This window comes from Schistocerca serialis, chromosome 4, assembly GCF_023864345.2.
Source record: "Schistocerca serialis cubense isolate TAMUIC-IGC-003099 chromosome 4, iqSchSeri2.2, whole genome shotgun sequence".
NCBI lineage: Eukaryota > Metazoa > Arthropoda > Insecta > Orthoptera > Acrididae > Schistocerca > Schistocerca serialis.
In genome coordinates this window covers 491,748,661-491,765,973 of record NC_064641.1, presented here as the reverse complement: position 1 = coordinate 491,765,973, position 17,313 = coordinate 491,748,661, and the positions used below count along the sequence as shown (strand labels likewise).

The 17,313-nt window shown below is 41.6% G+C and overlaps 1 protein-coding gene across 1 annotated transcript in view; it reads right to left on the bottom strand.

Moving 5' to 3' along the window:
• LOC126475210 (N-acetyl-D-glucosamine kinase) overlaps nt 1-17,313 on the bottom strand; it is a 185,853-nt gene that overhangs the window by 65,445 nt on the left and 103,095 nt on the right. The window lies entirely within an intron of this gene.

Here is a 17,313-nt window from a genome sequence, read left to right as displayed (position 1 = left end):
AATGCTGTTAATGATTATGCATTCAAAATCGTTTCAAAATATTTGAGGTAACACAACACCCACATAAAATTTCACCGGTATTTATTTTCGAATGTTTGTTGTAATTCTACCGTAGGAAATAATTTTTTTCCGATAAACATATCGGCTCAAGACTTCTATTTGTATATACTGGTACACTGTGATTCTGTTCCATTCTGGTCTGCAGTGTTCTGTTATTAATGCGATTTAGCGGCTCCATATTGTTGACTAACGTTGTTTAATTTCAATTCATTTCATTTCATTTTTATTGGTCTTTTTAATTATTTGTTGTACAAGGATTACAACATATTGGACAAATTACTGTGATTTACAATACAAATTTTTAAATCATACATGAATATTTACACTGATTAAGGCTTAATATTATTACAATTGAAAACACATGATATTAACACCAGTAATTCAACCAGTATTTTTTACATAAAACTTTTGCTTAACGATTCATTCATTCTTTTTTTAATATTGAGGAATAAATTTTTATGTTTCAAGATATGCATCTATACTATAACACTAGCAATAAATATTTATGAACAGTTTTTTTTTTAATTGTGAAGTGTCTTTTATTGTTTTAAAGTTATTAGGTAGCTTATCGTATAGTCTGTCTCCTGTTTGCAGTGGCCCATTCTGTTTTAGTGTTGTGTATGCATGTTGAACCATATCCTGCTTTCTCCTTGGGTGAACACAGCAAGCCAAACAATTTTTTGACACACACACACTGGCGACAAATGATGTACGCCATCGATTCTCAACCTGCAGGACGTGATAACTATCGAGGTATAAAAAAAAAAAAGAAGGGCGATCGATATCTATAGTGTCAACTATAGACTTATAGACTTCCACTGTACTTTGTGTTGAAGCCAGAGTGGGCGGGGCCTGCCGCCGTTTTAAGTAGCACTAAACTTTAGCAGACTACTGTTTACGTTTGTTTATTGCTCATCATCTCTGGCGTGTGCAAGCAACAACTGTTTTAAATACTAAAAATTACAGTGCTTACAGGAATAATATCGTGTCAAGAAGGCAATTTCTAACGTTTTTCTGTTGCTACATGCGTATTTGCTCTAGTAATACGATACATTTGGCCTCGTTAATGTACCTTGTTGTTGTTGTTTTTTTTTTTCGATGCACGTATTTCGAACAACCAAGAAGTTATGTGAAAAACACGCTTTCGTTATCCTTTTAATTCCACATCTACTATATTTGTATCGATAGCAAATGAAGCTGGAATTCCGAAACCAATGCTTGTTCGCTTAGTGGTGCTGTTTCTTGTTCGTCACATTTTCAGCTTTCAACTCGTATGCACGACATTTTTAATGTTACCGTTTACAAGACGCTTGACATACGTGTGCTCCGTTAGCCTATAAACGTGTGCAATAAGGAAATAAGCAAGGGATGCTATTGTACCTTTTGGATGTCATAAAAATGAACAATTATTGAAATGTCAAAGAAACAGAAGTGCACAGTGGCATACTCCCATTAAATTGCCTGTGCATTTGTCTCACTGTAGTTTCCACATCTCACTTTGAAATCATGTGTCATTCTGTGTGTGGTCAATAATTGCAGTTTAGGCCTTCAGGGTAAAAAATGATTTCATTTTTTAAACATGTTCCTGCATTGTGCAATACTATACAAGTGATTAAAGGATTGATTTCAAATGCTTAGACCACGTAAAATGCATATTTTGCTTTAAAATGTATGTGAGACATTTTGTAGTAATGGTAGCCTGACCTTTGTACGACGTAGGCCCGACCTTTCCAACAGTAGCCTATTTGCTTCTTTTCCCTGAATATCTCTCGGCAGTGGTAAAAGTAATGATATTGTGGGCAACGTTATTACTGATCTGCAAATCCTTGCACAAGTTCTTTCTGAAACTATCTCTTGCTGTCTTTGTGGTGGTTAATAAAATGTGCTGGAAGACTGACAGACAAAGTAATTGATGAATTATAGGGATATTATGGGAAGGCTATTAGAGATAACTGTGACAATTTAGAGAAGTTGAAAAGAACTGTGTTCATCAAATATCAACTGATGAAAAGCTATGTCATGCTTTGTGTCCACCTCCACCAAACACTTGCTGTAAATATAGGCAAACTGAATTTTCTGGCATCGGGCATGAATTTACACATAAACATTTTTTTTTCCTTTGGCAGTAATGGAGGCAATCAAACCTATTTCCAGAGATTTGGAAAATCCTGAGCTACTAAAGAAGTGTTTACATGGGAAGACCCAGAATGTGAATGAGTCCTTCAATAATGTTGTGTGATGCCTAAAAATGTATTTGTTGGCCTTATGACTCTAAAGTTAGCAGTGTCTGATGCTGTAATAACTTTTACTGGCGGGAACTATGAAAGACAAGATGTGGAGATGTTAGGGGTAAGATGTGGACAGAACACAGCTAAAGGACTGCGGGAACTGGATGAGCTTCGTGTACGTGAGTTAGCTGCTCAGGAAATGACAAAACAAGCAAGAAAGAAAAGGAGGAGGCAAGCACTGGGCTATTGTGACACTGACGAAGACACAGACTATGAGCCACGCCAATTCTAGTGTACGAAAGACGCAAAAATGTTAAGTCTGTATAAGAATTTGTAATAAAAAAAAGTTTTAGACCTCAATACCTCTGAACTACATTTTTGGCAATAAATGACCTGTTTTCTAAAACAGTACTGATGGTAGAGGCATGAAATTTTCACAGCGTGTCAAGTGTGAGATTCAACACATATGGAACTAGAATAATTAACGTATCCTGGGTTGTTTTGTTTTTATGTTCATTTATTTACAAAATTCTGTCAAAAAATTGAGTGTTTGAAAAAGAAAGATAACATACCCCATAATACAATTTTAGTAATAATCCTAGTTCACCGTATTCGATAATCTAACATTGGCGGCATAGGACATATAATGTACCCTTACTTGTTTTTCTCTGCTTCTGACAGTCGTCCCACAAACACATCACATGGTTTACTACCTTATGTTTTCTGCATGATCGAAACTGCATTACAAAGTGGACTATGCCTGTCAGTACAGAAAATGCATTTTGTGTCCACGCACCCACACTTTAGAATCTGACCTGCTGCCCCGACAAAATAAATATTAATAGCTTGTTTATGCCACGCGTCCTTGAAAGTAGTGACCAACCTAAAAACATATCATTCGTTTAGCTATGATTATTAGTCTGCAAATGAAGTACATACTGATGAAATGTGGTTCAGTGCACTGTTCTCAGTCATCACTAGAAATACCTGCAATTATACCCTTTACACCATACATATAGCGCAAATTCCATGTTTCCCCGGCCATAATGAGGGATGATGTGATAGGCTCATGCCAATGGCGCAGGTATAGGCACAGTCCGACTCGGAAAAAAAAAAGATGGTTTACGAAATAACTGGGAGAGATACGCGAGTTCGATAATACTCTTAGGGTTAGCACACCCCTAAGTGCATTTATCTTTGGCCTACACGGCGAAGGCTTTCTCGTGTCTGAAGACTGTAAATGTTCAGTGTTGTCATAGTTTATTTATTTATTACAAATTCCATTAATCCGTATTGTGATAACCACAAGGATGTGGAATGAGTCATGATTACATAACACAGATATAAAACATGTATATAAAATGACAAAAATGCACCATAAAATGATGAGTAAGCTTGACAGTAAAATACAAACCAAAAGTATAGCTCAGGTAACACAAAACAGTTACTGAAAAAGAAAATATAGTACATTTTCCAACTTAAACAATTAAGTTATAGCAAAGCACATTAAAACAAAGTTTTATGAATATAAATACCAATGGCAATACAATTTACCTTTATTGGCAGGTACTCATCAAGAGAATAGAAGGAATTTCCCATTAGGTATTCTCTTAATTTACGTTCAAAACTAGATAACATTAATGTGATCTTTAACATCTGAAGAAAAATTTGAAAATTTTTGTGGCAGAATAATTATCAGCTTTTTGCACAATACTTAAATGTTTCAAATCCTTATGTAAATCATTTTTTGACGTAGTATCATGATCACGACATTCACTATTAGTTTTAAAAGAGACTGGTTATTAGAAACAAAAATCATCAAAGAAAATGTATTGAGAGGTGACTGTTAATATTTGTAACTTTCGGAACAGATTTCTGCAAGAATATCTTGGATGAACACCGCTCATGATTCTCACAGCTCTCTTCTGTGCAGTAAATACCCTTTTTTTGTGTTAAGGGCTGGTTACCACAAAATATTGTGCCATATGACGTAACAGAATGAAAATAACCAAAGTAGGCAGCTTTGACAAGGTCCAGGTCACCAATGGGGGTGATTACATACAGAGTATAAGTTGCCACACGGCCCTTTCTATGTACGTCTAGGATATGCACAGACCAGTTCAACTTGGCACAAATTAGGATGCCCAAGAACCTAGATGATTCACAGCATAGTATATTACCACAGTTTAAGTGGCATACTTCATTTTCCTGCTGAGGTGTATGAAATTGCATAAACTGAGTTTTTTCAATATTTAGAGTTAGTCCATTGCATTAAATGAAACAACAATTTCACTGTTACCAGTCACCGTTTTTTATTTCCACGACGCGTTTCGAAGGTTTAAACCTCCATCATCGGGTGGGTTTACATTAGTAAGTATTACATTTGTGTGTGTGTTGTGTTACGATTTTTGGGGGGAACTTGTGGCACTGCCTAGTGGAGAAACGAGACACTATTTCAGAATATGGTTTAGGATAACTTTTATGAAAAATTAAACTGATATCTAATGGTAAACATTAAATAAGTAAACTACAGTACCTTCAGTGATCACAGGTTCCTTTTGCTGTCGTAACTGAAGGTACGAAATTTCATTCTGAAGTGAGGCGTTATTTGCAGGATACAAGCTTACATCAAGCGCAAAGCAAATGTATGCGTACACCGTAACTGTCGCTGGGAAATGGCAACAATACGATCCCCGTCCATTTCTCGACCTGCGCGAACCGCCATCGTTCGTGTATCGGACAATAGCACTTAACGATATTTTATTGTATGACGTAGAACTGTGGAGTGTGCTGCGAAATTCTGCTCCGTATTTAGGGAGCTATAGACCCTTGGACTGAAACTGTGGTTTGGCTTTAATTGGGGAAATTTTGAGATAACTAACAGCAAATATTGCATTTTAGAGGTGTATTAGAATGAACAACCTTTAACGAAGAATTTAAGGGTTATTATTTACGTTGCACTCTTGATAAACTGCGTGTAAATACGGCCCTGGCTCGCTGGCTGTAATAATCTGTAATCAATTCCCAAACACACTGTACAAGTCAGCGCCTGCAAAGGCGGGCAACTCTCAGTTCTGCTCGACGCTAATTCGAACGACAGTTAAATTATGGGTGTTTTAACGCCATATCTTGTACTGGGAAGAAGCATGAAGAATAACCGAGTCCAATGAAACACTTCCACGCCTTTGAGATACAGAGCTACATACAAACATTCAGACATTTTCGGACTATGTTACAAACTACGAAATACTCGGGAGAGTCAGAAACGTGAAGAAATTGTAAATAATATCAACAGGAGAAGGAGAACTGGTCATTTTGGTCAGGTGATGAGTCCTGACATGTAAATCCAACATTTCAAAATTAAATAGTCTACAGAAGTGGATAAGGAAAGCATAATTGCATGCCTCATGCATTTAAGAAGGAAGTTTCGGTTTAATCTAATGACCATTCCCGAAAGGCGATGGACAAAGAAGAAATTGCCACAAAGGCCGACAACATTGGCAATAGATCGGCACATGAAGTTCCTCCCCAACAATTGAGGTATAAGTATTGTGTAGTTCAGGAAGACGTGTTGAGATCGTTCACTGCATGTAGAAATTAAATAAGACAGAAAAGGTATCTACCTGCATTTACATTCGTGTCCCCCCCCCCCTCAAACATGTATCACACACACACACACACACACACACACACACACACACACACATTTATCACAATGAACAATTTGGTGTAACTGCATGGTGAAACAAGCAGTTTGATCAACCCTGTGCGACATCGTGCCACTCTGCAACTAACTGCTTAGTACACAGTATCAATACTAGGAATAAGAATAATATGCATTAATACTTAAAATCACTTACTCTTGCCCAGAAAGTAGTCCAGCATTCAGCAACGCATATTTTCAATACGTTACCAGCAACCATTAAGAGTTTAGTTTCAGACAAGGCACAATTTAAACATAATTTAAAAGAATTTTTGGTGGCCAACTCCTTCTATTCCATCCATGAATTTCTCAACAAGTGCAGTAGACCACTTTAATGAAAATTAATTATACTTTAATTTTTGACAATACTTGGTTGTAACAGCCAAGTGAATGATGGATGGATGGAAAGCAGATGTAAGTCTTAAGTCTTTAAATAGTGGAAGTTTAATTTTAAATCTTGTACATAATTTGACTGTTCTTAATTGAGGATCATTGAAATGAATAATTTACTTTAATTTTTGACAGTACTTGGTTGTAATAGCCAAGTAACTAGCTGCTGTGTGAATGATTGATTTAATGAAAGCAGATGTAAGTATTAACCTGTAAATATTAGAAGTTTAATTTTAATTCATGCCCATATTTTTACTGTTTATTGACTGAGGATCATTAAAGTTAATGAAGCTCAAGTTTTTCTAATTACATTTCTGTAATGTGTGTGTCTGACATGTTCCACACCCAGAAGGATCCCCTCTTTTGTGGGTCTATGGAATGAATAATTAATCTAATCTAATCTGCAATTAAATAACTGCACTTAAACGAGACATGACAGAGAATCCGGATCAGCGACGCACACTGCAAGTACAATTCGACAACGAAAACGCAAGGTCATGTACACCAAATCTCTTGGCTTCAAGGGTGCCCACACTCGCGGGCAACGGGGGAGCGGGGCACCCTCGCTCCCTTAGCTCTTAAGGAAAGGAAAAAAAATATTTGTGTAGTTAAAAGTTTTTCTTTCAATAAAATTGTTTAAAAGTTGGTATTACGTAGGTTTTTAACATGGTCGGAACGGCAACTTTTTTATACCTACTTACAAGTCGCCATTCGTGTTCCAAAATATGTGATGTGTAGTACCCCCCCCCCCCTCTCTCTCTCTCTCTCTCTCTCTCTCTCTCTCTCTATCTCTCACACACACACACACACACACAAACTATCTATCGCATGGGAGCTCTTGCTTGGCTTGAGTCATACAGTGCGATTTTTTCCATTGTGTACAGACGCTAGGGATTGATGGATGAGAGATACGTAACAAAAAAAAAGGTCTAATGAATTTATGCGTGGTTTCCATGCTAGAGATAATTTATTCAATTATACTTCGTTACTGAGACTGCAGTCTAATATGCGCCGTACTTTGCAGCCACTGTTACAGTATGCTTGGTTTCCCCCTGGATGTGATAAAGCGTTGTACACAGTGGTTCCGCATTCGATTCGAAGGTTTGCCGACATGATGTTTAGTTAAAGGCAAACGGCAACGGGCGGAGTGCAGCAGTGTTGAGTCAGTAGACCTATCCCCTCCGACAACAGCCACAGCACACTGTTTGCAAGTGTTTCAACGTTTGTCTGACACAGGGTCGTTTCAGGAAGCAGGAAATCATGAAGGACGTACCCGAAATGTTCGGACACCAGACTTGGAGGAAAATGTGATTAACACTGTGGAAAGCAACCGCCGTGTCAGTACCAGGCAGTTAGCCTTCCAGTACAGGGCATGCAGGGCTTACTAGCGACAGACTTTCCAAATCGGGAGCAGTTTTGTCACTGGTTTCTTCACAAGGCAACTACGATTCCGGTATTTGTGTCATCCATCCTACTCACAGATTGGGTCACCTTTACGTGGGGTGGTATCTTCAACTTTCGTAACAGTCAACTGTGGAATAGTATGAAGAACCCCCATGGTATGGTGACAGCGAATCATCAGCATCGGTGCAGCCAGAATGTGTCGGCCGGGATAAATGGCGACCGTATTTTGGGACCAGTCTTCCTTCCATGTCGCCTAACAGGCCGGAACTATTCGCGTTCCTTGCTGGTGACTCTGCCTCCGCTGCTAGAAGAAGTGCCACTGATTGTTCGAAGGGTTATGCGGCTGATACAAGATGGTGCTCCACCCCACTTCGGCGTTAACGTCCGGACGCATTTCAATCGTGTCTGCCCTGGTCGATGAATCGGACGGGAGGATCCAGTTGCATGGCCTACTCGTTCACGGGATCTCAGCCCGTGCAATTTCTGGCTATGGGGCATCTCACAAGTATCATCTATGCAGAGCCAATTTCTGATGTGGAGAAACAGGAGCAGCGTATTCATGCTGTCTTTTACAGTGCTCGGATGCAGCATGGCCGGCGTGAACGTGTGATGCAGGACATCTAACGGCGCATACAAGCACGCGTTGAGGCATGTGGAGACCATTTCAAACACATACTGTAACTGTGGCTGCATCGTGCAGCGTATATTAGATCGCAGTCTCTGTAACAATGTATGATTGAATACATTTTTTCCAGCATGGAAACCATGCATTTCTAGAATAAGTTCCTTAGACCTTTTTTTGTTCCGTATCCTCTCATCGATCAGTCCCTAGAGTTTGTACACGGTGGAAAAATCACCCTTCTACGATACTGTAATCTCAATAAGTGGCAGGACGTGTTGTGCGTGTGTTCATTTATCGCAAAATGTAGATAAACGTCAGTGAGGAGCGTTAAATCGAGTGTGCTCTACACCTACCACAACCGTAGTCAATGTTTAACGCAGTTAAGAAAATTACATCTTTTCGGCGAGTATCTTGATAGTGCACTTGCTTTTGCGCATATTGGTAAAGATCTTGATTACATTGCGTTAAAAACAGTCATTCTAACTCTCTTCTCTCTCACACTATCAAGTGTCATCCGTGAGCAGGAGGCATAGTTAATACAAACTAGAGGCAGTTTGTCGTAACCCCGGATTAATCCACGTAGACCATGATACGGGCCCCACAGTGGCACTGTCTATTCCATTTTTCGGGGAAAACTAATCGGTAGCAGTTTTTAATTGGAAATAAGACTTCAGGATTATGTGCATATTATTGTGCAGTATTTTGAAAGCAGAGGAAATAATAGATCACTGACAAACTAAAGTCCATTCGAACATTTGAAGAACACATCCGAGATAATTCTACCTTAGAAATCACATTTTCATATTATAAATTGCCTCAGGGGTTTTATTTAAATATGCTGCTCTATGGTCTCCTGTGCAATATTATGAAATTGAGCCACGGCATTCTCGAGGGGGATTATTTACTTTACTTTGTTAGCGAAGCTCGTGTTATAATCGTGTGTTGATGTACTCTCGCACGAAATTATCAATACGTAACAATGTATAGTGAAACAGACAATCAGAGTCTTTTGCGGCACACCCACACTTCAAGCCCGCGCCTCCTAAAACTGCCACTTCAAAGTGTCCACGTAAAAATGCAGTGTTTCAAAACATTTCGGTTAAGTTTTCATCCAAGCTTTACCGTTTAACCCATTCAGATATCCCTGTATTACCATTCGCCCCTGCCTAATGTTGCAGTGCTAAAGGGGCTCCATGCGCTCAATGTATACTGTGCAGTAATATCGACTGACTGAGAGCAGTATTGACGGTTTGTGCAACATATTGAAGGTGACAGAAGAGCTTTGAAAATATTGACACTCGCTCAATATATTACGAAATATATTGTACCGTGTAAGAGTAATACTGTGCAATACACGGAATTTCCTGCGAAACTTCGTGATCTGTGGATATGCAAACAACTGATACAACGACACCATACGAACACGAATACACCAGGAACGACAGATGAAAGGAGTCATCAGTTGACTAGTATTCAGGGGAGTAGTTTGATTATATATTTAACACTTACTTCGTAATTAGCTGTAGAAGCATTCGACAAAAGTGTAACAACAGACAAATAATACTGCAACTACTTATTTGTTCTTTCTGTACGATTGAATAATTTACTGTAGATAAACAACGGCATTACCTACCGATCCCCCACAACAATGTGTCTCGCTCTTTTTAGATTTATAAATCGCTTCTAGGTCTGTTGTACACCCGGTCCTATTACGATTGTTGTCCGCAGCTCGTGGTCTCGCGGTAGCGTTCTCGCTTCCCGAGCACGGGGTCCCGGGTTCGATTCCCAGCAGGGTCAGGGATTTTTCCTGCCTCGAGATAACTAGGTGTTGTTGTGTCGTTATCATCATCATCATCATCATCATTCATCCCCATTACGGTTGGAGGAAGGCAATGGCAAATCACCTCCACTAGGACCTTGCCTAGTAAGGCGGCGCGGGTCTCCCGCGTTGCTCCCCTACGCTCTGTAATGAAGTATGGGACTCATCATCATCATCATCACCATTAGGATTGTTTCTTTTTTTCCACGTATCGCTTCTTTCGCGTCTAGAAGTGATTCATAGATGTGGAAAAGTCGTTATCTACTGTACACGACAAACGGTAGGGCTCCCTCTAAACGGTGGTTCAAACGTTGGAGGAGTACAGGAGTGTAACACCTCCATATATGACTATAAGCTATAAAACACATCATTTTTCAAACCAACCTTCATATCGAAGAGAACTGTTAAAGACTACATCGAGGTTTGTACTATTGCGCAGTGGAACAGAAAGTGCAAGAATAAAATTTTGTTAGAAACCGGGTGAGAAGCGGGTAAGCGGTGAGGAGTAGGAAGGGGGGGGGGGGGGGCCTCTGGCGGCTACGCAGCCGTGACGTAACGGAATTTCAACATGGGAACTCGTTTCATCAAACTATTCGAGAGGGAAGCCAAGAACAACTGCTTCAGCACTTTGACAACAGTGCAGAGCAGACAGAATGTTCTGCTGTAACGAGGCTGATGTGTAACTTCACCACGAGATGTCATAAGAACGCCTTTCAAGATGCAAACTTCGCATGAAGGAACCACCTAAAACCCTAAAGTTAAACATTAGAACAATCTAGAGCGCTGACAGGCTCAGAAAACGAGATCACATTCGGTCACCAGAGTGGGGGGAATCACATCATCGACTGCTCTAAAACCTCCTCCCTCCTCAAGTTCATTCTCAGACTGAGGCCATTCCATCTGTATCACGGATACCGATGGAAGACCATATCTGCTAAATTGCAGGATGCGCGGGTGAATTCAGCAAGTGTCTACAAACTGCCGCCAACTTGGAGTCCACTGCTACAAGGCCACAGCCGACTGGAGTGGAGTGGTCTTCTGGTCCACAAGCCTCTGTCCCGCCTGTCATAGTGGTGACTGACTGAGAACGGCGGACGGTTCGGTGTTCCGTGGATAAAGACCCGTCAGTTGTTGAGCTTGGACGCTGGGCGCCTGTGTTGCCGCTACTGGGGCAGTACAAGTGCTGCCTAACCGGCCTCATGCTGTGACCGACACTCGGGCTGTCTTTTGCGTTGTTGTGGAGTCTTCCATCTTTATGCCATCTCGACAACCGACTGCAGTGTTCTGCAGTATTCTGGGAAAGAGCCTAAGAGCAGCTACACTCGTCTACAGCGCTGACGCTCCGACAGAAGCGCACTGCCGTGCTGGGCTGCGGAAACGCACGGCCGCCGCACTGACCTGTCAACGCCAGGACCTGCGCTCCCAAGTTCCTCGCTGGGCACTGATGTGCGGACTCGCACTTTTCGAGCAATGGGAACTCAGCGGGGCAGCTACTAGGCAGCGCCGGCAAGAAGACTGAGTGATTGTTAAACTCCGCCAATTAATTACTGTTAATTGAATAATGCTTGATTAGCGCTTCCCAGGATCACTTATCCCCGCTTTCGCTCAACCTCCTGATAACAACACAACTCCCGCTCGGGTCGTAACAGCACTTTCGGCTATCAAATCTCTCAGAATTTGTTTTTCTCGACGATTTAAGAACGTGTAAAGCCCGATAACAAGAAGGGTTCATTATTAAGTCTTGTTTTATTAAATGGAGTATGAACGATACGACTAATAGAATGGTTCAAATGGCTCTGAGCACTATGGGACTTAACATCTGAGGTCATCAGTCCCCTAGAACTTAGAACTACTTAAACCTAACTAACCTAAGGACATCACACACATCCATGCCCGAGGCAGGATTCGAACCTGCGATCATAGCGGTCGCGCGGCTCTAGACTGTAGCGCCTAGAACCGCTCGGCCACCAAACGACTAATAAACAATCATCCTAAAACTACATTATTCGAGTATTGAGTATCTGGACATAAGTAGATAATCAGCACTATTTCCATTAACTGCAGAGCTTGCTGACGCTAGACATCTGAGAGAATGAGGCACTTAATGAAAAACACTGACCTATCTCGACGCTGCAGACCTGTTTATGATTAAACGTCATTAATGCAGACTGAAAACATCGAAAATTTTTGCGACGTGGTAAATAATGTAGTTAAAATCTCTCTACCATGAGTCGGTGGGTCATTACGTCCCAAACCGGTTGTGTCTGTCTACCGTGCGAAGGAACCGTATCTGATTACCAGTACTATCATATACACAACCTGACAAGACAGAAGCATCCACAAAATGTGGTCTGATGACAGTGTAACTTCGTACTTGTACACACCATTGGCAGGCACATAAATGATTGGAGTTTCAGTTCTCTGTGACATAACGGCCATAAGAGCGCATCATTGTTGTTCTCACGTAGTGTTGTTACTAGCTGTGGTATGGTATACAACCGTTAACAGCGATAGATGTTAAGTAATCACTGTTATGGACACGATGATGCTGTGCACTCGTGTGAGGTAGCATTATCGGAAACTAACCTTGTGGGGCTCTTTATTTAGCTGGTTAGTCGAGTCGTGGAATACCCAGATTTGTGGGGCATTCGGATGGGACGTAGGCTGCCATAAGCACCATAACATAAACGACTGCATTTGGAGTGGTGCCATGACTGGGAAGCATGGACGGCTGAGAATGGCATCGCATTGTGTTCGGCATTGAACTGCGTTTCTGCACTACCACGGATGACCATCGTCAGCGAGTATGGCGACGACCTGGTAATAGGTCCAATGTTTAGGAGAGGCACAGCGGTGTCACTCCTAGCGTCATCGTGTGGGGAGCTATCAGGCATAGTTTTAGCTCACGGCTGGTAGGGATGGAGGAAACTCTGACGTCACAATGGTACGTCACGGACATCCTGTGTCCTGATGTGTTACCTTCCATGCGACGCTATAGTAGTGCTATTTTTCAACTGGGCAGTTCTCGTCCATGATTGGCATGTGCATCTTTGAAATATCTGCGTTAAATTGATGTACTCCCGTTGCCAACAAGATCCCCAGATCAGTCTTCAACAGAAGATGTGTGGGACCAGCTCGGACGTTAGCTCCATCTCAGCGACGATATCCAGGATATCAAGGACCAATTACAATGGTGTAAGGGAGGGGAAGGGGAAGCTTGCCTCAGAAGAGGATACAACGGCCTTATGACCCCTTCCCAACCAAATCAGTGCATGCGTCTAGGCCAGATGGGATGCGACCTCATAATGATAAATGGTCTCATACTGCCAGCTCCTTTGTAAATTTGAGTCGATTTTGTACTCGCTGAAATAACGTCACATACCCTCGCAGCTCGTGAAGATTTATTTCGTTTCCTCCTCCCGTTGTGGTTTCTTCACCTTTTCGTGAGGCAGTGCTTTTTCCTTGCTGGGAGGACTGAGACGATATTCATTCAACCTTGTGAGGCCTATTGAGAAGTAGCGGTTTCAGAGGTCAGCTGACAACTGCTAGGAAAATGATGGGCTGACAAGATGCTGCTCCATGCCGCATCCAATGACACCGTTTAAAGAGCACGAACGGGTCTGGTGATCAGTGCTCGATCGCGGAATAAGGTTTAGCAAGCTAACATGAAATATTTCTGGGTGTGGTACGGTATCACACTGTAAAAGAAAAGGCGCTGAAGAAACCAATGTTTTGGCCATAGTTACAGTGGCCTTCTTCTGATGTTTAGTTAGTTGGGTTCATCTGTGATGATGCGTTGTCGTTTCCCCTGCTGTACGTGACTTTCACTTTGACAGTCAGGTGAAACGAGTGATATGTCACTGACACGAATTGTAGCTGTGGGATGGTGACGGATCCGCCTTTCTTCCCGGTACCCTCCTTTCTTTCCCCGCTACCTCCCTAAAGAGTTGTCCTTTATGAGTTTCCAGCCTACCTGAAACTTGCAGCAGCATCGCTCCTGCGATTCCATGTGACTGCTCAACGAACAAAATCCCCGTTTGCTACGTTGAAGCTAATGGAAACAACTCTACGCAAACTCCGTTAACACTAAGTGAATGAAATTCGAGAGCTGGTGATATTTTAAAACAGTAGTTTGAGACAGATAGTGAAGAGCTTAAGCTGTAACCAGTAGGAGGTTGTTACGAACATCACAGTGGCATGAAGCTACGGGAGGTGACTCTCGTGGCTTTTGAGCTGACTTGTCCAGGCCAGTTATGGGAGGGGGCGACTTGCTGATTAACGTTGACTCGAAATCACAGTGCAGTTTGGCTTTTTTCAGATTAAAAAATCTTTGCCAGAGGCGAAAGAAGTGGCGGAAGGCAGAAAAAAATCCAATGCTAAATAAGGATTGAAATCAGGCGTTTGGGTTTATAGTTTGCCATGTTACCAACATTAAAGGTTTTATAGACTGATGTCACGCTTCCTGCCACTTTAGCACAACAAACTGTACCATAAATACGCGTTTCGCAGAGATCTTAAAGGCGTTGTGTCACTGGAAATGCAATTTTCGTAATACACAATTATAAATACGAAAACAACCAAATACGGCATATTAGCTTTGGAAAAGCTGTAAACAAGATGGCGGCTGCTCGATTTGCTGCTGTCAGCTAATAACAGCGCAGGACACGTGATCTAGTCGTTTTTGGCACGGTTTGTTGTGCTGAAGTGGCGGGAAGTGCGACTTCAGTCTGGGGTAATGGTACCCCTACTCACACAGCCAACAAGTTACACAGATCACTTACGGAATAGCTTTACTGTCCTTATAGTTTCCAGCAGAGGTCGTTAACTAAACAGCGATTTTGAGAAAGTCAGACGTCTAGCACATCCTCCATTCCTGTTGACAGGCGCCGATGAACGGGTTTTGAGCTGAATTTGCTAACCATCGACTATGAAATTAACTCCAAACATTAGCAACAATCTGCCATTCCTGCAATAGCGCCCCTTTTAGTTCATGCTTCGTCTACTGTTTCTTGAGTCGGAAGAGACTCCAGAAAAGGCTGTCTCACTGTTGACTAAAACTGTTCTCTGCATGTCTGCTTTTCACAAACTATCGATCAGATATGCACAGCAAATTCCATTTAATAGTCCTCACTCCTCGTTGCCCAATGTAAAACTGAGTAAAACTGACGAGCCTGTATTCTTTAAGCAACCATTCTAGCTTTCGCTTCACTTTATTTGAGGAAACTACGGTAAATCAAAATCAAAATGGGGTAACAGGGATTGCACCCCATCCTCCTCAAATATAAAACGTATCGTAAAGTTCGATCTTGGAATAATTACTGATCTTGTTCTATGTTAATGACCCTCCGTTTTATTTGGATCAGAAACTATAATTAGTTCTTCATGTGACAGAATCGTTGTTGAACAGCCGGACAAAAGTCACGTGCCTTATGAACAAACTTGTGGTGTACCACACCAACATAAACATATCTTACATTTCAAACATTTTGTAAGACTTTTTAAAAATTTTGAGAAGGTAGCGATGTTTCTGGAATCTCCCATGGTTAAATCGAAACCACACCATTATCACCACAAAATTTCTGCTGTATCTGCAATTTTGGTACCAAGGACGAGAGATGATGGTTTTCGTACCTTCGGCCCCGGTTCTAGTCCATATGGTGTGTAGGAGATCGCCAGTTGGCACTTTACTGTATTGCACTAAATTATGTACGCAACTACCTTGGCCAGAGTATCTGCTTCTTCATATCCCTTTATTCCGCTGTGCACCGTCGCCCAAACGGTCGTATGGTATACTAAATAATTTTTGGTGGTGTTGACATCTCAGTATTTAATAGCAGCAATCCTGAGCGTGAATTTTATAAAATAATGACTGTTTCTTCTTGAGCTTCTTTTGCGTACCCTCAAAACCCGTTGAAAGTTCATGCAGTAAGGACGCTACTTCAGGGAGCTTGAATTAGCCCACACGATTAGTCTTGCCCGCTGCGAGTTCACTTCTCCCTCTGTCTTTCATTTGTATAATTCCGTTTTGAGGAAGGTTATGCCGCTAAATTGTCAGTGAAAATTTTCTCATTCAGTGCACCTTGGATTAATTCGTTCCTTCTCTAGCATGTAGTGGATTATTGGCTAATGAATGATTCCCGGTCCCGGCGCCATAGTCCTCTTGTGTGCTATAGCTCTATCCATTTACTACAGGCAGAAGATTCCATTTATCAGATAATGCATCTGACTGTGTACCTTGCGCTCGGCTTTGTCATGTTCTGCTGCGTCTAGGGTATGGTTGCTTACAATGCTTTCTAAATCTTCTTTGGATGTTGATTGTACGTTTCCCGTTACTGTATTAATTGGTCTTATTCTCTTGATCTTATTACAAAAGATATTCAGGCGGATTCTGTAGAAAGGCTACTACGTACAGAATTCCCTCTTCTTATTTTTGTATATACCCTTCGTCCTTGGCTGATCCAGTTTAAATCAAGGATATTCCCTTCACGGATTGACGCTTATTAGTTCGGAGTGCTCCTCTCTTCTTCTCGGATGCCGTTTCACTTTCTTCGTCTCACCGGACCGGAGACTTGCGCCTTTCACCAGGGAAGAACAGCGTTCTTTTATTCGGTTTTGCGTAGTGAAGGTGTGAAACCTATTGAAATTCATCGACGAATGAAGGTTCAGTACGGTGATGCATGTTTGCCACATCAGCAAGTCTACGAATGGAGTAGGCCGCAAATAGTGTGACTTCAGTGGAAGATGCTCCTCGTCCAGGTCAGGCACAACGAGTTGTGATTCCACAGAATACTGCAGCAGTTGAAGCCATAGTGAAGGAAAACCGCCGAGTGGCACTGAATGACATTGCAGCAAGTTTACAGATTAGTCATGGGTCAGAGCACCACATTGTGCATGATGTGCTCCAGTTTAACAAAGTGTCTGCAAGATGGGTGCCACGGCAGCTGACTCCTGAAATGAGAGAACGACGTATTGATGTTTGTGAAGAACTTCTTCGGCTCTTTGAAAGAGAAGGTGATGGCTACCTTGCAAGAATAGTTACTGGGGACGAAACTTGGGTTCACTTCCACTTCAACTTTTGAGTGTGTTC